Source organism: Poecile atricapillus, chromosome W, assembly GCF_030490865.1.
Source record: "Poecile atricapillus isolate bPoeAtr1 chromosome W, bPoeAtr1.hap1, whole genome shotgun sequence".
Taxonomy (NCBI): domain Eukaryota; kingdom Metazoa; phylum Chordata; class Aves; order Passeriformes; family Paridae; genus Poecile; species Poecile atricapillus.
Window position 1 is genome coordinate 41,674,873 of NC_081288.1, and position 23,638 is coordinate 41,698,510.

The 23,638-nt window shown below is 39.7% G+C and overlaps 1 protein-coding gene across 2 annotated transcripts in view; it reads right to left on the reverse strand.

The window, feature by feature from the left end:
* LOC131592077 (CCR4-NOT transcription complex subunit 2) overlaps positions 1–17,586 on the reverse strand; it is an 83,457-nt gene extending 65,871 nt beyond the window's left edge. The window contains exon 1 of one of the 2 annotated variants that reach the window (XM_058863352.1): positions 17,103–17,586. The gene's annotated coding sequence lies outside the window, so the exon portion shown is untranslated. Of the gene's footprint in view, positions 1–16,272; positions 16,406–17,102 lie in introns of those variants that run through there. The other variant, XM_058863353.1, reaches the window with a different exon arrangement.
* Positions 17,587–23,638: the final 6,052 nt, after the last annotated feature.

Here is a 23,638-nt window from a genome sequence, read left to right on the forward strand (position 1 = left end):
GTTCGCCAGGAAGCATTTATGAAGGCAGGGAAAAATGGAAGCACAAAGCTTTTTGTGCTGGTAATGATCATAAACAGCTTGCTCAGACATGGCTGCATCAAAGCCACTGCTCTGCAGCTGATACTTCACTCGGAAGGCTGACACCACAGAATATGTTTTATACCAGGTGCCCACCAAGCTGCTCTGTTGCTCTCCCTTCCCACATGCACAGGGGAGAGAAAGTAAGATGGAAAACAACTCTAGAGTTTCAGTTTACGAAAGCAAAACCAAAAGTTTACACATGCACAAGTAAAGAGGAAAGAAATGGTTAATTCTCCACTTCCCATCAGCAAGCCACTTCCTGGGACGCAGGGCTTCAGCACCTGTAGCAACTGCTGCAGAAGGCAAACTTTGTAAAATAACAAATACTATCGCCCCCCTTCCTTCTCTTTGTCTTAGCTTTTACATCTGAGCTGACTTCAAAATATGGTACGAAACATCTCTTGATTATTTTGGGTCAGCTGTTTTTTGCCCACCCCCAGCCTACTGATGTGGGGGTAATGTTGGAGATACAGCACTGATGTTGTGCCAGAGCTGCTCAGCTGCAGCCAAAACACTGGTGTGTTATCAGCCCCTTTCCAGCCACTGATACAAAGCACAGCACTGCTGTGGGAAAATGAATTCATCTCAGCCAAACCCACTACAACTGCCTGTCGAAAGTACCTTTTGCAGACTATGAATGGTTAAAACCAGCATTCTCAAGATGTGACAGGTAAGCAAAAAAAATTCTGAAAGAGCTTACTCCACTCTGCCTTTGGAATCGTGAGCTGCAAGACCAGCTCCAAGGAATCAGAGAAATCACATAAATGAAGAACAGATTAATAATAATAATTCCACTTTATAAACCCTTAAATAGCTTTCAGGGGACACCCTTCTTACAGTCTTTAATGGTATCTGTTTATCAACTGCTAGTACCTCCCAGGACACTGACAGCCAAATCGGGAGATTCCAAATCTGTTCTCCTGCTCCTAATTCAGCCAAACAGTGGAATCCCTGTCTATGGACATTCGCTTTTCACAACAAACTTATGGCAAGTTCCTCAAAGTTAACTGAGGAAACCTAGACTTAATACCTATGTAACATCTGTGCTAACCCTTTAACAGAGACCTTATTTACTTAATGGGTTAACAGAGACATTAAAGACAAAACCTTACTTCAAAAGTCCATCAGGTCATTTTAAGCATCCTAATAATCCAAACTGTTCACTTAACAAAGGTGTACTTTGAAACAAATAGAAGACACTACCCTCTGTCTCCTATCTGGACACAAGCTAAAGGTATTTTTAAATGGATATAATGCTTTTAATTTTGGTGTATTTCCCATAAGAAGATTCTGTAAGGAAGATGTTCACTCGAGAACTGCTTACTTAATTCTACAAAAAAGAAAATGTACCACAGCCATAACCTAAGGCTGTATCATCCATCAAAAAAAATCTGTATGTAAAAACCTAACTGTCCAATTTTGGAATATATACCTGATGGCATATCAGTTTGGAGACTGCAACTCACATTTGCAAATTAAGAGTTAACACATACTTTTCACTAAAGAAGCAAAATCAGCAAAAATAGAAAAAAAAACCCCAGAAATCTCAAAACTTCTGTGTAAGAGGATGAAGACACATGCACACACAAAAGGAATCTTCACAACTAAATTTATTAACTGCTAACTAAATACTGAGAAACTATTGGTTTAAATACTGAAATTAAGTTCAGCAAGGCTGACACGTAATACAACAGAAATTTCACCTTTTAAAGGAATTGACCCTTCAAGAATCTTGAAAACCACATGAAACTTAAGTTAAAAGTTTTAAATGAAGTATGAAAGTGTCATATTTTCTAACTGAAAATAGTTAGACAAAAGCCTAAATGAAAGAAGTTGTATCAGTAGTTTACTCCTTTGAAGCACACCATGATTAACATGTGTCAATTACGTGAGGTATAAGGGAGTAATGTACGTCTGCTGCCCTAATGGATGCTCCCTTAACTATTTACGCATCTCTTTTCAGAAAATTTTATTTTTTCCATTAGATTTATTAATGATCCAGAACTCTTTTTTAAAAAAAAATTCAAGTACCTGTTTATAAGCAAGTCCACCAGTTTATGTAAGCCCATCAGTATCAAGCATATTTTCACAGTTAGAAAGCTTAATAGACATTTTAAAGAACAAAAACATCAGAAAGATAAATTACCACTGACAAAACTCGTAATGTAATATAATTCTTGAACACATTACATACTTGGAAAAAAAACTCCAACAAAATAATAATAAAAAAATAATAATAAAACAATAATAAACAATAAAATCAAAAATACAAAAAAAAAAAGCATTAAAAAACCTGGAAAACAAAGTAGCCTGATTTTGAACTTTCTTAGGACACACAAACTGGTGGCAAATAGTACAGCTCATATTTTAAGGAGGTTTTTGCAAGCGAAGTCTGCACCTTGAGTTAACTTCATACTGTCAGCATGGTGGCCCAGTAGGGACCCTCTCACAATAGATCTCAAGAGAAGTGCACAATTAGAGAGGACCCCGAGTCATCGAGCAAAAATTACATATTGCATACTTTTTATTCTGAATGTTCTACTCCTAATCCAATTTATACCGTTTTGATTATTTTTTTTTTTAAAAAAAGCATGAAACTGAAACACATTTTTTAGTCAGAACTGGTAAACATTCATATATGCATTTGAAAGAGGAAGCACACATTGCAAAAGCAACACTGCACATCCTTATAAAATTATACATCAAAAAATTATCTCTCAACCAAAAGAATCTAAGTAAATTTTCTGAAGTACAAACTCTGGCTTTGCCAGACAAAGAAGGTTGAAGAGGAAGAATCCCAGAGGCACTGTGCCTAAAAAGCAGGCAGTAAGCAGCCTGTGAAGAGCTGTAAACAAACCATAATTCAATACAGGCCCTTCACCAAGAAGGACAAGCACCATAACACAGGAAGGACGACAGAGTGGGGAAGAAGAAAATACAAGTCCAGAACTGATCCCTAACAGGAAAATATGGTAACCATATTCTTATTTGACATCTCAATAATCACTACTCACACAGGCACATTAGAGGCAGTCTTCAAAAAATGTGCAATCCCATACGGATGCTAATGACTATACACTGTTACACAGGGGTTGGTTTTGGGTTTTTGCAGGGTTTTTTAAAGATCATTCAAAGGTTTCTCAATCATTATTATACTGTAATTGCTATAATCATACCAGGTTTATTAGGGTTCTTATGCTTTAGCACAGGTCTAACAGCTCTACTGCCTATTTACATAGAAGATTCTTACCAACATCTTGGGTAATACACAGAAAACAAGACCTGCATAATAACAAAAAAATACCCATCTTGAAACTGAAGCATAAAAAGGGAAGTTTTATTTCAGCAATTCACAATGCCTGCAACTCACATGCTTTAAGTCCATCCTAGTGAAAATCCCTGATTATTTGCAGCATATCTGCACAACATGAAGACTGGCTGCATGTGTATTGCCACAGGCACAGTCTGAAAAGGAAGACAAGGTTACAGCAACATTTACGATGTCTCCGTGACCCGTTATACACATTGCTGTAACACGCACTCTTTCAGTTACGCACGTTCACTAACAGAGCAAATGCTCACTTCTGGATGCACGCATTTTCAAGGACACCCAAGTTCTCGTGCTTCTTCACCTGGATTTGCAGAGGCCTACATGCCTACCTATTAGCCAGCTGAAGCCAGAAGACTCAACAGCAATAAAGCAATAAACTAAGTGGAGAAAGATATGTGGGATAGATCTGGATCTTACAGTTGACACCCAAAGACTTACAGCTGAGTCTGGGTATTAGGTCTCACTTGTAAAACACAAAAGCGGAGAAAATGAGTCATATATTCCTTAAATAAACATCTTTACTATTTTCACAGTAGTTTTAATGCAGGTGAACACACGAAATAAAACTAAAACCTTCACCTCACCTGTGAACATTCACTCCTCTTATAACACATTCTCTTTTAATTGCTTCACCCTTTTTCTCATGACATAATCCTCCTATATCCTTACAGAGAAAGTATTTTCATTTACAACACAAACAATAGCACTCATTCCTTAACTATGAAGTTACAGCTAACTGCTTTCCAATCCATTTCTAAAAATATCAAAAACCTTCCTATGGACATAACATCTCCTTAAGTGACACTTCCTTTCAGAAAATAAAATAAAAATCAAATATTTTTTCTAAGCATTTAACTCCAGAGCCATTTTCAAAAGAAATCTTGGGCAGATAGCCCCCTCTGTATATTTTAAAGTTGGGAATTCTGAATAAAATCCTGTCATTTAAAGTTTAAGCAAACATTTCTAAACTAAGGATTTTCAAGAAATTTTCTATAGCTCATCTTATGCTTCATGTTCAGAACAGCACAATAAATTGCATGCACGTAAAATGCACTTTAATACGGACCTTGTTTAAAATCACCTTCAAATGCACTACTTTGGAAGAAGAAAAAGCTATGAAAACATATCAATTCAGTCTTACTAAATTAAGACCAACTTAAAATGTTAGAGAAAGCACAGGCAGTAATATTGTATTGTATAAGAGTAGTCATTATCACCCCAAATTCATTCACTTGGCCAAATTACAGAATGCATAAGCCTTTTAGAACCAAACACAACCTTTAACCATCTTACAGGCCAACTGATCAAATTTATTATTTTTTAGAGCAGCTAAGAGAGTTCAATGTTTTTCAACCGAAAAATACCCCACTCCAGCTGAAAACATTTTTTTAAAATCTAGTATGTTGGGATGCTCTAGCACATGAATGCTGTGCAACAGTGACAAGGACAGTATGTTCTTTTCTTAGGAAGCCACTGTGTACCACCCCAATGAAGACCTGCTCAAATCTGCTTCAGCTGCAAGGCTCTGCACCACCCTGCTCACATTCTACACTGAGATCGTGCAGTGCAGGCTCTCTGCTGTTCTACAACACATTTCCCCTTCCTCACAGGACTGCTGTGCAACAGTGTGGATGTAAGCTTAGCCACGAGATAGCTAAGGACCAGTCATCCTAGGACTGAGAAATGCTTGTCATTGTCTTAAATACCAGTTGGGTGCTATCAGGAGAACAGCTATAACACAGGGGAGGAGGAAACCAGAAGAGGAATTGAAGTTCGGAACAGAAACAGAAAAAGAAATTGGAGAAAGAAAGAGATGTGTAAGATGCTGATGGGTAGGCAGAGAACCGCAAAGACCCAGACACTACAGCATGCAGAGCCTCAGATCCTGCACCCCGCCCCCCTTCTGGATTTTCCCAATCTTTTGGCCAATGGACCAGGGACCACTGTCAAGATTCACCTTTATCCTCTGCTAATTAATGACACAGAGACTATAGAAAGAAAACACATCCAGTTAAGATGTTTAAATGCCACATATGTAAACCAATTCCATTTCTGTCCATTAAGGTTTGTATTTTCTTTTTTTTTTTTACTAATGCTGAAGGAACCACACACAGATTTTCACAAGTGCCTTCTGCCTGAAATATTTCATGAGTCTATGGAGAAGCATTAACTATTTACAGCTGCAAATTAAATGAAGGTATTTCTGTTATGAAATACTAAGCCAGTATCTCAGTTTCTCTATTTGTAATGTATGGCTGTCACTTCAGTGAGGCAATATAAAAATATAAATTTTCAAAAACATATTATAAAGCACTTCCATGACACTGTAATGAAGAAATTGGAGAGAAAACAATCCTGTACTTGCCTAAAATTTTGGATACCATGATCTGAACAATGGGATTAAAAAAGAAAAACCTCAGCGTGAGAACACCATAAAACTTCTCTAATCAATGAGATTAGAGTGCTTAGGGAAAACACTATTTGATGAAAAAAACTGTGTAACAGTGACATGCAGATGGAACCTGAGTTAAGATGGGAAAGAAAACCTTCATTCCAGAATTCCTTGAATTCAGATTCCCTTGAGTTAGCAATTTTAATGGCCACTGAAGCAGGGTTTTTATGTACTGAGGGAGGGGTTTGTTTGCAAGAAAACTTCAAACAGTCATTTAAACAGTGACCTATATCCCTCTCAGTTTATGAACTGAAAATGAGCTAAGTCTGACATTCCAATACAAAAACAAAGCATCAGGAAGAACAATGAGGTAATCCAAAACTTCACTTTTCAATCTTAAATTGAAGAAATCTTAACTTGAAGAAATGAAACCCAGTGCAAAGAAGTGATGAAAGAGTAAGAAAAGCACAAAAATACCCCAAACAAAAACAAACTAACAAATCATAAGCATACCTAAAGCAAAAAAAGAGAGGCAGTCTGGGAGTACAGGAGACAAAAAAAGGCTACCTGGAGTATCCTGCATTTACCTAAACCCCTGTCTTCAGACAAAACTTTACTCCTCACCATAATGTGCCTGTATTAACACTGGGAAGCCTTCATGACTTGATGGAACCAAGCTCTCCATGTTTACGTACTAAGCCAACTCAAAGCTTTTCACACAAAGTGAAAAAAAATTTAAACTCCTACTAGCTAACACTAAATCATATTTCACATTAAAGAAGCAATATGTGAAGAATATGACCATCTCAGCAGTGTTGCATAGTTTTCTATCACTTCAAACCTCAAATTTAGATTAGATTCTCATAACAAATGTGTAATTACAAGGTATCACTAGGAGTCCAGTTCTTACTCAAGGGACACATTTTTATCAGTAATCTTGCCATTTATAATTCTGATTTTTTCCCATTTTACTTTGCCAGTTTGGCAGTTCCCACAGAAGTCAGACTGCTGACAGGCGCAGGACCTGGTGATGTTTCCCGGGAATGACAAGGCCTTGCAGTGGAACCCATTCTGTTAGCAGCTGTCTGTCTTGTTCTAAGACAGCACCCCTACCACCATGGGACTCTCACCTCTGAGAGGAAAATAAAGGAGAGAAAAAATGAAAGAACTACACTTTGGGCAAAACTGTGGAAGTTGCATTCATACAGAAGAAACACACCACAAAAGGGAACTTTCTTTTGCAAACCAAGGCAAAATTTGGTATGTCTTCTGGGTTTGACACTACAAAGCATGAGGGCAACTGATTAAGCAAGACCATTTGCACTTTTTTTTCTGCTTCAGCATTAGTTTAACACTGACAACTGAATTATTTTGAATGGTCTTCATGCATAACAATCTCAGAAGCTTAACTTCTACGCAAAATGTGTCATTCTCTTGTGATCTTATGCACTTTTTGCTTTTCCAGTAAAACAGTAACAGATACTTTAGAGTGTCACTACAATTATTAGTGACTGAAAGTTTTCACAGAAAACAGGTTCACCACCAAAATATTAATATCTCAGAAAGATCAAAACATACCCACACAATTTTATAGCATGCCATGGCAAGGGCAACATTAGAGGGATGTGAGCTCATTCTGACCCTGTGTTAATCAATAAAATAACTATCCATTCATTCTATAAGCTGCAAGTCAAAAAGGCAGATATTGAATAAACCTCACATAAAACTTCAAAGTTTTGCTTAATTAGACAGGAAAGGGAGGTTATGCCATCTTCCACAAAACTCTGAAGCTTTTCATAAATATCAAGTTATATGATGAGTGAGGGATAAACACACTAACTTTACAATTATAAATTATATTAACAGGACAACTAAGTGTTTAAAGTAAAAAGTGTGTACGGATTCTCCACACAAAAATAAATGGCACATTCTTTTCATTAAACTCCTCTCACTTAACAATCCCTCATGAACCTGGTGATACCAACATTTTCCTGACACAGCCCTACTCAAACCAGGCCAAGACAGCTCAGTGCAGGACCTACTTCACATTAGCAGTCTTCTCTTACCAGTGAACAAACAGACGACAGACAGCTGTGGTGAGCAAACTCTGGGATACACTCTTAAAAAAAAAAAAAAGACTGTGCACAAAAATGCTGAAATATACAACCAATGCATTATTCTTGCATTTGGCTCCCTGGACACTTACTCAAGAAAAAGAGGAAATAATACCAGACAGAGCGGAAAAACATATTTGCTATAACAATACTGCATTTCTTCTCTACAAGCACAGTATGAAGTGACAGGCCTGGGCTGACACGCCAGGATCAGAACAGCCTGGTCTGCACACAGGCCTCTTCCTTCACCCACCTTCTCCTTGCCTATCAGAGGTGCATGCCTGCTCCACCGGGGCTCAGGAACAGTCTCAGCCTTTCTACACAAAGAACAAAACCTACACTTGTAGAAATAGCACCTAACTACCTGAATATGTGCTGTTGGCCTCAGGATGCACAGAAGTAACCCATACTTTGCCAAGGGTAATCCTAACACTGAAGCTTGGGCTTCTGGTGTCATAAATATCAAGCTTTATATTTTCAGTCTTTCCAGATTACTTCCATAGTTGACAAGAAAGTCTGAGGGTGGACAGCACTCCCCGTGTCCCAAACTTATATCCACCTAGCCAAAGTTATATCTACCTAGCCTAGATATTGCTAGAAAATTAAATAATTTGAATTGTTCAGATCAAACAATCATTAAAAGCATCTAAAAACATCTCATTTACTGTTAAAGATGCAACCAAATCAAGAGATTACATGTTTGTTTCATTTTACAAGTATATATTTCTTCAGATCCCTTTGCATTCATTCTCCACTGAAGTACCAGACCTCTCAGGGGAAGAGAAGGACCTTGTAAAGTGAAGCATTTGGGATGTCAGTAAACAATACTATAGAAAATTAACTTTTAGAGGGACACCAACAGAATAAAGAATGGTTGCCTCTGTTTGGGCCTCAGACTTTGAGATGAACTTTCAATCCTCTCCTCTGAAATTTCAGCTGTGCCCTTAATGTAAAAGCATAGCACCTACTTCAAGAAGTGGTGAAAAATGAAAACCAAGTTCCTCAGATAAAGCTGTAATTCTTTATAAATTTGATTTCTGTCCCTTAAATTATTTACATATGACACGTTTGCTCTGTACAGGTGTCATCCTATCAGCAAGACATGATGCATTTTATCATTTAATTTAACATGTTATTTGCAGCCTGAATTCAAAAAGCATGAGAAAAGCCACATTAAAGAGATCAAAACATTGCTAAGACTACAGCAAGAGGTGTACAAAAACTAACAGAATAGTGTAATTTGATCATAAATGTCACCCTTCTTTTCAAGATGATTTCAAGTTTGCCCTCAAAGCTGCACTAATATGATTAACATCTCATTTTCATGTCTGAAGCATCCACAGCCTTTCAGAACTCTTACAGTTCCAGTGCAGAGTCAATTTAAGTGAGAGCTCTGAGAAAGCACACATACCTATAAGCAGGAATCCACAGAGCTGCTTTAGGGAAACAAATGTCTACTGAACTATACAGTACCTTTCCAACTGTTGTTTTGCTCAGATAGGCAAAGGAGTAACATACTTCAGTATGCAAACAAGATATCTGATATTTCTAAAACTACTACATGACTCCTAAAACAAAGCTACTCTTTGCCCACAAGACACTGACAGAGCAAGTATTTCAGATGTAAATACCCACAATCAAAAATTATGTAGGCTGTGTTCCACTTCATACCAGTGGGGATGAAGCCTCTAGGTGCTAACAATACAAGATGTGTTACATAAGACTATGCACTTATTTTTAGAAGCACATTACAAAATTAAGTACTGCACTGGAATCTGTTGCAGAGCCATGGACAGTTACATCAATATGCACAAAGAACAATTGCTCAGTTGGAGCAGAATACTAGATTTGATTCAGACTGAAGTTCTCTCCTCACAGTCACAAAAATACTGAAACATCTAAGACTATAAAATTTAATTTACATTCAGTAGATAAAGAAAAAACAAACCAAAACACAAAAAAACACTATTAATCATATAAATCTTTGCTATGAGCAGCAGAATTAATAAAAATTAGTTTCTTAAATATTTTTTCTGTTTCTTAACACTTAAGCCATGATAACCCTTAACTTCCTTCTTTTCCACATCTCTTTGTGACTTTCCCCTCATATCCGGGAAAAGAGTTGTGGTACAGACACTGAAAGTCTGCATGTGTTTACAGGATGCTTAACCAGCTGCCATCCTACCGAATACATACCAGATCATGTCTGACTATTTCTTTTCCAAGAGGGTGCACTAATTTGAAATTCCTTCCTTCACCTAGACACAATTTTATGAGGTCTGTAGGACCATAATTCAAATCTTAAGTTCTCCTGATTTCAGTTTCCATATAGAAGCATATTTATATAAATTCAGTTAAATGCTTAACTTTTGAGTTAACTCAAAAGCTAGGTTATCTATATATATTTATTTTAAATTTTTATGTTTCTTGTATTTTAATTTTTTATGTTTCTTGCAATTTTTATGTTTGTAAAAACATAAAATAATCCATGAAGCACATTCTACTATCAACTATATCTACTATCTACTAGATATCAACATATCTACTATCTGTTTATTCATTTACTACCAGTGTTTAGTTATTTTCAGCCTCTGTTACTCCTCTCCAGGCTCCCTCCTAAGTAGCATTAACACCAGGGCCTGTGAAGTACCTTTAGTCTACTAAGTCTTAAAATACACTGCTCAAAAAGGTTTTGCTTTAATAACTGGACTCAGCAGAAGCAGGTATTCATTACTACAGAAGAGGCCAGCAGCTGTACACTGGAACACATTGTTAAGGGGGAGTTAAAGATGCTGCTCTTAGTGAGTCACTCCTGGTTACCAACCAGACCTACATTTGGTCATCCCAGTTTTCAAGCCTTTGCTGAACTCTTGCTATAAAACCTAATTCAGATTAAAAACTGAATCTACTCTGTGGACCATAAAAGAACAGCCAGTTGCTTTAAAAAAAAATAATTTAAACTAGTTGCATGTCTTTCAGAGACAATAAAAGATTAGGATCACAGCTAATATTAAGAGTTTGCAATTCCTAATTAAAATACTAATACCAATGAAAATACTACTTGCCATCAACCATATCCTGCTGGTATTCACAACATACACTGACCTAAGGTAAGCTCAGAAGACCACCAAATTCCTGAAAATGAGATTTTTATCCTTGCAAGAAATTTTGGTAGCCCCTGCTCCATCATAGATGTCTCAGAACATTTATGCTCTTGCCTAACTAAACTTCCAGGAAATTGGGGGAAGCAAAACATGTATTTATTGACCAACACATATCATCCTAAAAATGCCAAAGTTTCCAAAATCAAAAGCCAAAACACACACAAAAGAAAACCCAAAAAAACACAAACAAAAAAATTAACTCCATACCACAGTGGCAAAGGAACCTGAATTTACTTTGACTTCCACCATAAAATAAAAAGTGATATTGACTTACTGTCATGTGTAATGCTGATCTTAATCAATTTGATCTGACTGGAAATGTGCATCCACATCCAGAAAATAAGCCAATAAATTAAGATTTCAACATAAAGTACCATTCTATCTTACAATGGTGCTTTTGACATGTTAGGAAAAGTACACCACACAGCAAAGTATCAAGACCTACAGTACCAACACTGCAATAAATAAACATATCATTAAAATGATTTTTTTGTGTAAAACCATCTTACAGTTGGACACAGCATCACAAGGTACTTTAACATTCAGAATTGCTCATCACCTTGTCAGTCTTTCAAAAGTTGACATTGCTTACAGTTGATTGCTATTTGAAAACCTTTCAGATTTCTACTTCTCCACATCACAACACACGGTACAAACATTCAAGAGATTACCTTCTTCCATACGTTTTTTTTTTTAGCCTCCTCGGTCATTACATAAAATACCTGCTTCACACATGTTTTCCTGTTTAAAAACTTTTCCAAAAAATAAATATTTATATGCTACAATTACTTTCTCACAAACCTCATCAGTACTGAATGGTAAAAGACTTCAAGCATATACCCTAACAAGTCCCCTACACAGCAGTGCAACAGAAGGAACACTGGCAGACATTTTTTCCATCATTACAATTCTCTGGCAACACTTCCTTTGCAAGAATAGTTTTCAAAATTCAAATAAAAAATGCTTACAAGGAATAGTCATTCTGCCCCAAACAATGCAAGATTTTCATAAGCTGGAAGGGGAAAAATACTATTCCATTGAAGCTCAAAGCTAAAACTCACACAGTCATATAGACTGCAAGACAAGTACACAGTCCACTGACACAAGCATTAGTTGCTCATTTTACACCAAAACAGGCGTTTCCTACAACCCTCTGACAGAAAAGATATGATATTACAATATCATTATCTGTGTTACAAAGACAGCTTCAGAAAAACTTGTTTGCCAAGATATTGCCTACAAATCTAAATATTAACATCTTAATAATAGTTGGCCGCCTCTTTTTGGTGCCTGAAAACTCCCTGCTATTGTTTCCAAATGCACACATATTTAGAGTGTAATGAAAATATTGTGGACATGGCATTCTGAAACACATAAGGACAAACAAGACAATTGCCACCTACTGAACTTGGTATAGAGTCATCTTTTGGGGGGGTTAACATTGTTTTGGCTAAATATATGTAGTAACTGCTACTGGTACATGGTTCCACAGAAGCCATGAACCAGGCAAGTGAAACACAGGAACCCATTATCCTCCTACCACAGACTAGAACTTGGCCATTAATTGGTTAAATGACTTACCCAGAGTAACCCATCACTTCAGTAGGTAACTCACACAGAAACACAGTCCAATTCAGCCCAATGGATTACTTTCTGCTCAGCAACAGCAATGCAAAGTAAGAGTTTCCGTTTGATGTATCACAAATACAGCAGCATTTTATACCAGTTTTCAGTTTAAATAAACTACACCTTATGATGAATAACTTGACTTCAGCGACCTATATTCAAACATCATTGATCAATCTCAAGCACATAAAAAATCTGAAAGCAGGATTTTAAAAATGCTTCTGAAGTTCAATAAACAAACAAACAAAAAAATCAGGAAAAAAAATCCCAAGTGACATGGGGTAAAAAATAATTCCTAAAAATATCCCCCCATAAATTATCCCAAATCAAAAGGAAAACAGGAAGAAACAATGGTTTACTTACTACTGAATTTCAAGACTAACAACTCTTGTACTGCAATTTAACAAGAGAAGGATGTGTCTCAAAAAAGTCTTCATTATAATCAAATCTTAACCTACCAGCATAATTTGAAAGGAATCCTCCTAGGAAATATGTAGAGTTGTGAAATTATACATATTAGCACTGCAAAAAGCAATCAGATGGCAGAGTAACCAAGTCAGGGGAAAAAATAATCCACATTTTTCTGTAATGCTACTGATAACCAGTGCTACAGCAAGACAAGTTAAGGGTTTCCCAGTAACCCCTTTAAGCAAGAACCACTTACACCTTGACTTAGAGCCTATTACACAGACCACAAGATGAGCTAGTGCACACCACCACAACAAAAATATCTATTTTATGAGAGTATTAAAAATGAAAGATAAAATATATATTATAAGCAATATGAACATTATATGGCTGGGTTTTGGTTAGGTTTTTTGTTCCTTTTTTGCATATACAAACACAAAAATATCTTCAATCCTATGTAAGAATCTCTTGTTGATTAGCACAGACCATGCTTGGTATATACACACCTGCTCCAAAACGAAAATAATTCCACAAGGACAATTTAAAATATCCTACTGTGCAGCATTTTCATTTGACACAATTCTTCCTACGCTATTATAATGCTCAATAAAAGCATAGTTAGCTGTCAAAATACACCATCCATCCTGAAAACTCATGCACAAAGTTAACTGTCAGCATGTAAGTAGGTGCTTTTAAGTCAAAAGAGACTACACACAAACTTACAGATATTCATATGCTTTTCCAGGTCAAGAGACCAACAAACACAGCACCTATGTGCTAAAGCACATCTGTAAAGGAAAAAAAAAAAAAAAAAAAAAAAACAAGGGGGGAAAAAAGGCCAATTCTATTCAAAAAAGACAACTGAAACAAGCTGTATTGAACTGTTCCGTGCAGTGCAACCAAGATATAAAGATAAGTTTCAAGCAAATATATAAATATAGTAGCAGATTTCTTCTGTACAGTAGAATGCTGACATACATTTTTTTACTTATTTATGTCTCAAAAGCTCAGATAAATTGAAGTTAACCTAACTTCAACTTCTATGCTTTCATCAATACTTGAAATTTACATACATACTGTACTAACAGTAATTTAAAATGAGAAAAACTGTATCATTTACAGAGCAATCATTTAAATCTGTAGTAAAAATATTGATTTGATTTCCTAAAAGTACTGTACTTCCATAGAAACTGGTAAAGGGCTTTCTATTTAAGCTAACATTTATAAACACACACAACAAATGTGGCAAATATTCTGCCAAGAATTAAAGAATATATATTTTTTTTTTAATAACACATTTTTAAGGTGCCTTTTATTCAAGCATATTATAGCTTTAAGAGAAGACAATTTTAAAAAGTTAGATACAGGGGTTTACTTCCTTCAAAACAAAATTCTGTACTTGGTGCACTTTCTATACTATCTCATAGGAAAACAAACCATTCAATATTTCTCTTCAGTTTCCAGATAAAGTCAGAAAGTCAGGTGATAGAAACCTCTGTTTTAATTCAACCATGGTGCATTTTTAAGTTCTGTTCACTTCTTGAGGTAATAAAAAGGAGGTGGAAGATATTTTTGAATAAACAAACTTATGATACACAGCCCCTTTAAAACCATAATGAGGTTACAACTTAGCAATTGCTACACAACAGACCTTGCATCAACATGAATATTAGGGTAATTTTTAAGAAAACTACAACAGAGGCTAAAAAAGCAATCATGTTCCTGATTTCAGAGTTAATCTTTATCTAGACAGAAATGCATTTAGAAATATAAAAAAATAAACAGAAATATTTTCTGAGATCTACCAGTCTGCTGCAGGCACATAGAATTTTCATGTGAAACAACTGATGTAAAGACCAAGATTTCCAGGTGGAAACATCCACTTAAGGGACAATTTTTTAGCATCAAACTTCAGGACACACCAACTGTCCTATTTTTTCCACTAAATAACAGTTATCTAAAATTAGGTTCTTTTAAAGAGAATTCACATCCATTTTTTATTATAAATTTCTGGGGTTTCTTTATTTTCAGTTTCTCCAAGGGCTTTTCTCTCATTTCTTGATGGAACTGACACACAAATAGGTTGCAATAACAATGACTACTTAGACAGCAATATTAAGTTTCTAGAAGAGATATGTAGACAAGGTTTATCTACTACCACACTCTTAGCTTTATCAACAACTTCCTGAAAATAAAACAGAAATACACTTGCAAGTCAAGTCAGTCAGCTCTTGATAAGTGAGTATTCAAATCCCTTTCTAAAATCAGAAGCAGTCAACGCCTTGAAGTTTAGCATAACAGCTGAATACTCAACATCAACAACAGTGGAAGTTGGGGGCAAAAAGAAGAGAAAAAAAGGCATGGGACAGATACATCATGCTCAAGATCACAAAACTTGATCCTGTGAGCTACGCTGTATTAATGTCTTCATAAGAGAACTCAAAGTACATCAACACATACACAACCATTCTTCCAGGTACAAAATAAGATGCCTTTGCAATATAAACTTCTACAATTATTTTGCTCTTGCAGGTCTTCACAAGTCTTAACAGTCTGAAAAAAATGCAACTTTCCCAAAACATAAAGTTTTCCAATAACAGATATGACAGCAGGTTTGATCATCTTAATCTATCTTTCCCCAGCTGAAGAGTTAAGACTAGCAGCCAGTCACCAGCAGCAGATGTTGCTGCTGTGCAGGCACACAGGAGCGTCTCCTTCACACATTCAAGTCACACACACATATATATTTACGAAAGATACACAGAAAGTTCTCCTCCTCCCCTGGGGATAGAACAGTGTAAAGTTGGAAACAACTTCTTCTCTGATAAAAGAGACAGCAGAAATTAAACATGCTTGTGTTAGATGTGAGTAAGCACCAGAAGCAACTAACACCTTATACAAGCATATTTTCATTTTCCCACATTACAGAGCTTCCAAAACAAAGTTACCTGTAACTTCACCAAGAAAAAAAACAGCCTAAAACCGAGAATACCCACTAACTGGTACCTTGTTTTCACCAGGAACATACATATACTAACTAGACTGCTAACACTGACCCTTGTATCTTTCCCCACTGCCCTACTATCCCCCCTCTTATCCCTAACCTGTCACCCTGTGCCACCTCCTCTCCCAGTACGGGTCAGTTTCACACCAGACCTTGTCATTGCCTCTCAGGCGGGCAGGGGAAGGCTGGTTCCTTCCTCCGGCGACCGCGCTCTATCTCCTTTCAAGTTTGTTTTACAAACAGTCCGAGGGAAAGCCAGAACCTGTTTACACACCGCCTTAACCGCCGCCAGGAGGAGAGTAAAACAGGCGCCGGCAAAAATTTAAAAAAAAATAAATAAATTAAAATTCAACCGAAAGCTAGCCAGCAGCACCCCCGTCTCACCCCCTTTCTCCGCCCGGGGCCCGCGGCGCAGGCCGCACGGCCGCTCGGCGGAGCGCGGGGCCGGCGTAGCCCCGGCCGTGGGCGGCAGGTTCCGCTGCCCCGGCGCCGGGCCCGGGGAAGGCGGCGGGCGGGCGGCCCCGCGGCCCCGCAGGGCCGGGCTCGGTGGGACGGGGAAGGCCCGGTAGCAGCCGCCGGGGCGGCGGCGGGAAGAAGCCGTTCGGGCGGGCCGAGCGGGCCGCAGGGCGAGCTGCCAACGGCGGCCGCAAGGATGCGGGGCCCGGACACCGCTGGGCCGCGGCCTCGCCCGGCCCCAGAGCGGCGCCCAGGGGCCGCCACCGCCCTCGGCCGCGGAGGAGGGCGGGGGGCGGCAGGCCGGGCCGGGCCTGCGGCTGCGCCCCCGGCTCGGGCGCCGCGCGTCCCCCCCGCTCCCCCTCGGAGACAAAAGCAAACGGAAACCCGGTAGGGCGGCCCCAGGCCCACCGGGCCCCGCCGAGGGCCGCGCCGCCGCCCGGGCCTCCCACATCGGGCCGCGGCCGGGACGGCGGCAAGGCCCGGGTCGGCGGCGGGGCCGGGGAGGGGCGGCCGGGGCCGGACTCACCGCATGAATTTTCTTGTCCCGCGAATCCAAGATGGCTGAGTATCCAGCACGGAGGATGCTGGGGGAGCAACCTTTACCCTCTGACCCGGCCGCCGCCGTGACCCCGCCGCCGCTCGGCCCGGCCGCCAGCGCCGAGGGGCGGGGGCAGCGCCGCTGCACCGCCCGCAACGGCCCGGCCCTGCGGAGGGGCTGAGGGGGACGGGGAGGAAGGGGAGGAGGAAGGAGCAACGAGGCTCTCTCGGCTGCGCTCCCTCCGCCTCCCGCGGGAGACGCGGCCCAGTGCTGGGGGCAGGGCCCGCAGGCCGCGGGGCTGCTGGATGCTGCCGCTCTCCGCCGGCCCCACTGAGACGCTGCTGGCTGGGGACGCGCCCGGCTGCGATCCCCTTCTGTGAGGGGAGAGGGCGGCGCGCAGGCCTGGAGCGCCGGGCCAGATCGGGGCGTGGGGGTGAGCAGGGTCAGGGCGCAGCGGGGCTCACCGATCCTCCCCTCACCCCTGCACCCCCGGGGTGCCGGGGGCCTGTGGAGACCTACCCCGCGTGGACGCGCTCCCTTGGGAAGCGCTCCAGCTTCCAGAGGGGGTATCCCATCCCCCGTGGCCCTGCTCTGTCAACTGTTCTTGGGTTGCAGAGCGCAGAAGGAGCGGCCTGGCCTCTCTGTAGGCTGTGTGTTACGCTGTGGAGGTTGCAGGTCAGGAACGACCCGACAATGGAGTAAATTGTGTGAAAGTTCCTGTTTTGTCTGCTGTGAGGTAGCAGTGGAGAGACAGGTCCTGCTATCCGCTTTGTCTGTTAATAAAGTGGAAAAGCATTTACAAGATGACACAAGTGGACTTCTACTTTATTGACCCTCAAAACATGTATGTTATAGTAATGGCTTAAACGCAACAAGCACTGGTGCACAAAACACTCATGCAAATAATCCCCTTGAATTCAGTGAGACTGTCAATGATATAAAAGTTAAGCCCTGTGCACAAGTGTTTACAGGATGAAGGCAAACATCATTTGTGAACTGGCTTCTCTGCTCCATCAAGAAAAACAGTGGCACTGACACTTTGGTTGTAAAATCATCATAAAGTTTAAATTTTCAAGCAACGAGATGAGCAGAAATAGCAGGTTTCTTCCAATAGTTTCACATGTATGCTTTATTCTCAGGTTTGATTTATAATTGCTGAAGAATTCTGTAGGTTACACGGCACTAATGTCTTATAGAAACATTGGTACTACAGTAACGTGTCTCTCAACATAAATATGCTTTGAAGATAGAAGAGCAGTCTTCCTTTTAAGCCAGGAGACCAGTTTCTTAATGCCACCAACTTTAATTGTGTGATGAGCATGGCTGCCATGTCATTGAAATGAATGTGTATATATACCATCCAGGAAAGCACTGCAGTTTATTATTCTAATCATAAACCTTTCTTTTGTGACTCAAACATTCATGCATTTGCCAGGATCAAATCATTAAAAAGTACCAAAAGTGACATGCTATTTAGAGGATGAACTTCTGGACTACTTTTGTTGTTCAGTCTGAAAAATCAAAAATTTCCTCTTAGCACAAATCAAATATAAAAGCAGTACTTTTAGACTGAAAAATACAAGCAATGTTATTAATCTTCAGTGATATTAAGTAAGTGTTTAGGTAGTCTGATTCTTTTATATCTGTTTATAAACATTTTGCTTCATTGTGTTTGATTTCACACTTCAGTGGTCTGAGTTTCTTTTTCAAAAGCTGATTTTCATTCAATTTTCCAAAAGAGAAACCCAACAGTATGATGCAAGTAAACTTAGGAACCTCATAGGTCATTGCATCTACATGGACTGATCTCTCTGTCCATTACAAAATTACAGTTTACATGCAAATCAATTAGCATTTGCAGGACAAGAAGCCTGAATAGCTCAACAGAGCTAGGTAATGGGAAAAAAAGTGTGTTATCTTGGGTTAGACTGGTTAGCTTAGTATAAACAACCTCACCAGCACTCACAATGTGTGTAAATTGTGATTTAAATTCTGTTAATTGAAAAAATTTAACCTGTCCTTCTGCCTAAGACTCTGTTGAGTTGAGGAAGTTCATTACTCAAGCTGTAGTAGTTGTGTATTCTACTTCCTCTTTAGTTTTCTTAAAGAAAGTGAAAGCATTTAGTATTTTAATATGTTAAAATTACATCCAAGGCCACCAATAAAGAAGGCGTATTGTCAAGTATGTGTACATGCATTTGCTGCTTTTAGTCTTGACTCAATACATTTTGCTACAAAGGTGAGGCCTGTTTCCCATAGTTGTATCTGCTTAATTAAAGTGCCCTGAGCTCATTTAACACAAGGACTGCTAATTTGTGTGGACAAACATAATCCATTTTATACCGTGGATGGCACAGTTTTACCTCCTTCTTTAAGTCTTTGTCTACAAACTGATATGCATCTGTTATTTTTATTCTAATTTAGTCATTGGTGTCTTTGTTTTGACTTATTTCACAGGCTAGGCTGATTCAAATCCATCTGCAATCAGTGTAAAGAATGCCTGTACGAGTCAATCTGAAAACTTTTGTCTATAGCAGCACAGGTGAAGGAGCTATAAGGCATGATTACAGAAAACCTGTCCTGCATGTGACCATGTTTGCAGGCCCCAGCAGTCAACAATCTATGTGGTGCCATTGACATAGCCTTCTACCTAATGTTCCTGAGAGCTGGGCCCTGAATGTGCGTGTTCTGAAACAGTCACAACACTTGTCTACCAGCCATTTGGACTTCACTGGCTAATGCTTCTGCTAATACCTACAGAAGGCTAAAGGCCTGCAGCACTTTGCTGGAAAGTTTGGGAAGAGGTTATCAAGAGGGTCAGGTGTGCTTAGAATTCCCAAATGCTTTATGGATCTCAGTGTTCTTTCAGAATTCTCTGCAGTTTTTCTGAGGCCTAGCTCCAGAGAGTTTGTAGGTTCGGTGACTCAAAGTATCACCAACAGATGTGGGCAAGGCAGTCACAGAAGTTGGGAAAATTGCCCAGAGTGTGTGTAGGGCAGGGTTAGAATGTTCCACTTCACCAAAATATGAAATTAAATTAATCATAGCAAGACCACCATCCTTAGTTATAAGTGGAAGCAGAACATGGTGAATTACCAACCTTATAAGTAGTTTCTAAATAGAACGAAAAAGTTAATTGCAACACATCAGGGATCTTTCTTTCTCCCACCTACTATATTCTTCAGGAAAAACAAATACAGTGCAATCACAAAGAGCAAGAGTTGGCAGCTTTTAAGCAGTGGTGAAACAGGTTGTATTTTTCTTTCCCAGATTAGGGATTAAGCCCCTTGGAAGAAACAGCTTGAACCAGAAGACACTGCCCCTTGATTGCAAAGTGCATTTGATCAGCTAAAACAGTGAAATACCACTTTGGCAGAAGACAGAGCAGGTGTTCTGTTTTCTGCTGGACTTAAAAATGTGAGTGTGAGACCCACATTTGAAGCTGCAATTTGAAGCTGCAGCTTCTCCCTAATGTCTTTCTTACTGAATGATGTTCAAAAGGCTCTCCATTGCTTTTTTTGGAAGGTTGTAGGGGTTCAGCACTGCTCTGCATTAATCTTTGCCCTAGAAGAGTGTAGCAGATTTTTTTTCATTTGTATAGCCTATTTGATTTTTTTAAACATTTCTAAAACACAAGTATAAAGGTGTGTCAAAATGTACACCAAATCTAATATTAGAGATCTCACCATAAAGAGGTGTTGACAACACATATTTTTTCAAGAATAAAAGCACTGAGACCTCACATTTTCTTTGTGTATTTTCTCATCGTTTTTAACTGTTACACTGAAATTGAACATTAAATATAGAGATTTGTTCAGATTTGGTTAGTTAGTTAGACTTTTGCAAGTTAGTCACCATTGATAGTGTATTTAGGAAAGGTAGGGGAAGTATCAGCTGTTTCCATGGTACTGTCCTTATCTATCCTTTCACTCCTACAGGGGATTTCCAGGGATGGCTGCTGGCAAGGGAAACCCTAGAAGTGCAGCTCAATTACTATTTTAGCGTTAAAATGCATCACAAGGTATCCACACAGATGGCTTCTCATCTGCTGGATTTGTAGTTTCCAGGAGGGAATATTGGGAGCAGAAGTATCTTTATCTCAGTCTTTCATATTTTTACTACCAGGAAACCCTTTCTCAGCCTTCTGCTCTAGTGCCTTCAGTGTCTGATTTAGTGCTAATTATAACAGAGTATCAGGGGGAAAAAAATACCAAGTTTAAAAAGAAGTCTGCCAATTCTGGAAAATAATATGACCCCAATGAGGAGATAAAATGTAGCATTTTCTCAAAATAAGATGCTTCACATTGCTGTATAGCAACTAAGAAGTCTGCCAGAGTGCTAGTAAATGAGAGGATAAATCAAGAATTAGAGATAGCAGTTTCAAGTGTTTGTTCAGACAAAGAGAAGAATAATGATGCAGATGGAAATACATTTTCTGGGGGAGAGAAGCACTAGAGACACAAGCAAGTACTGGAGTAGGTGCTGACTGACATTCCTGATCAACATTGTCCCCAAAGAGATGGGAGTTATTACAGTGGTGAAAGAGAAACCCTTCTTATTTTAGTACTCAAGATTGCAGTCAGCTGGTGGTCATTGGAGAGCTGCCTGGTCAGAAGTGCTATTTCTCTTTTGAAACAATTGAATCGTGGAATCATAGAATTGCTTAAGTTGGAAAAGACCTTTAAGATCAGAAAGTCTAATTGTTAACCCAGTACTGCCAGGTTCATCACTAACCTGTGTCCCCAAATGCTACCTCCTCACATTCTTTGAACACTTCCGTGAATGATAATGCCATGATAATTTCCCTGGGCAATCTGATCCAATGCTTGACCAGACTGTCAGCAAAGAAATTTTTCATAATACCCAATCTAAATCTCCCCTGTTGCAACTCAAGGCCATTTCCTCTTGTCCTGGTGCATGTTACTTGGGAGAAGAGATCAATCTCCACCTGGCTACAAACTCCTTCCAGGTAGTCGTAGAGAGGAGTGAGGTCTCTCTTAAGCATGCTTTTATCCAGGTAAAACAATCCCAGCTCTATCAAGTGCTGGTCATCAGACCCAGACCCTTCACCTGTTCTGTTGCCCTTTTCTAGATTAGCTCCAGAGCCTTAAGGTCCTTCTTGCAGTGAGGGGCCCAGAACTGAACACAAGATTCAGGGTGTGTCTTCACCAGTGCCAAGTCACTGCCGTGGTCCTGCTGGCCTTATTATTGCTTATACAGGCCAGGATGCCATTGGCCTTCTTGGCCACCCGGGCATACACTGGCTCAACAGCCAGCTGTTGATCCAGGACCTTTTCTGATTACCAGCTTTCCAACTGCTCTAAACCCTGCACCTCTGCATGGGGTTGTTGTGACCCAGGTGCAGGACCCGGCATTTCGCTTTGTTGAATCTCATCAATTGGCCTTGGCCCATTGATCCAGCCTGTCCAAATTCCTCTGCAGACCCTTCCTACCCTTCAGCAGATCAACACTCCCACCCAGCATAGTGTCATTCAACTTACTGAAACTGCATTCAATCCCCTCCTTCAGACCATTAATAAAGATATTAAACAGAACTGGCCCCAGTACTGAGCCCTAGGGAACATCATTTGTGATCATGTCAAAAGACAGGCAATGTTTTATTTCAGGTGTTGGGGTCTCCTTGGCATGACTTTCCCATGTGACTAACTGTTATAGTTACAATGAATACGAGCCACATAGGACATTCTCTCCATTAAGTTGCAGTGTCTATTGATAAAAACATAAACTTATGTGTTTAAGATGGTCATAATTAAAAGTTAAGCTGGGAATAAAGAGTTATTGCAGCAGTCCTTTAAAAAATGATGGCCAAATATATTACCAGCAGCCTGAGGAAAGCCATCACAGTATCTAAGGCAAAAGAATGATTAGTTTCCCTTATGACAGGTCTCGGCTGGGGAAGGGAACAGCCTGGGGGGCTGGAAAGTGCTGAATTCTAGTTCTTGCTTTTTGACAGTTTTTCAAGATTGACAGTCAGGCCTATTTCCAAAAATGTGCTCTCCTCTAAATAAGTGTTAATGAGCACAACAAATGAACTCTAACTACACCAGCTGATGATAGTCTGCCATCCCACCAGGAGTCAGAGGACCCCGGTATCACAGTCCCACTGGGCAGCATGGTGAGCCCATGGCCCCTGCCCTGTTCAAGTGAGTAGTGAGCATGAAGCTACAAGGGGCTGCTGCCTGGGCAGCCCAAATTAGCCAACTCATTTCTTTATTAGAAGATTGGTCATACTTGGGGAAAGGTTCCTAAGCCCCCCAGTGGTGCTCTTAAGTACCTCTTAAGTGTCTCATGCTGGCCCCACAGCCTGCAGATAGTTTCAAGTGTGGACAGACCCAGGGTACTTGTCTGCAGAAGTATTTGTCTGGGCTTTGCGCTTTCTTGAAAAGGAGAGTCATCTATGAAGCTACTTTGAAAGCTTTGCTGGGATGCTGATCATGACATTGGATGATTCTGAACATCAGCAGTCTGGTGTATCTTGCGTGAAGGCTGTGAAAGCCAGTGAA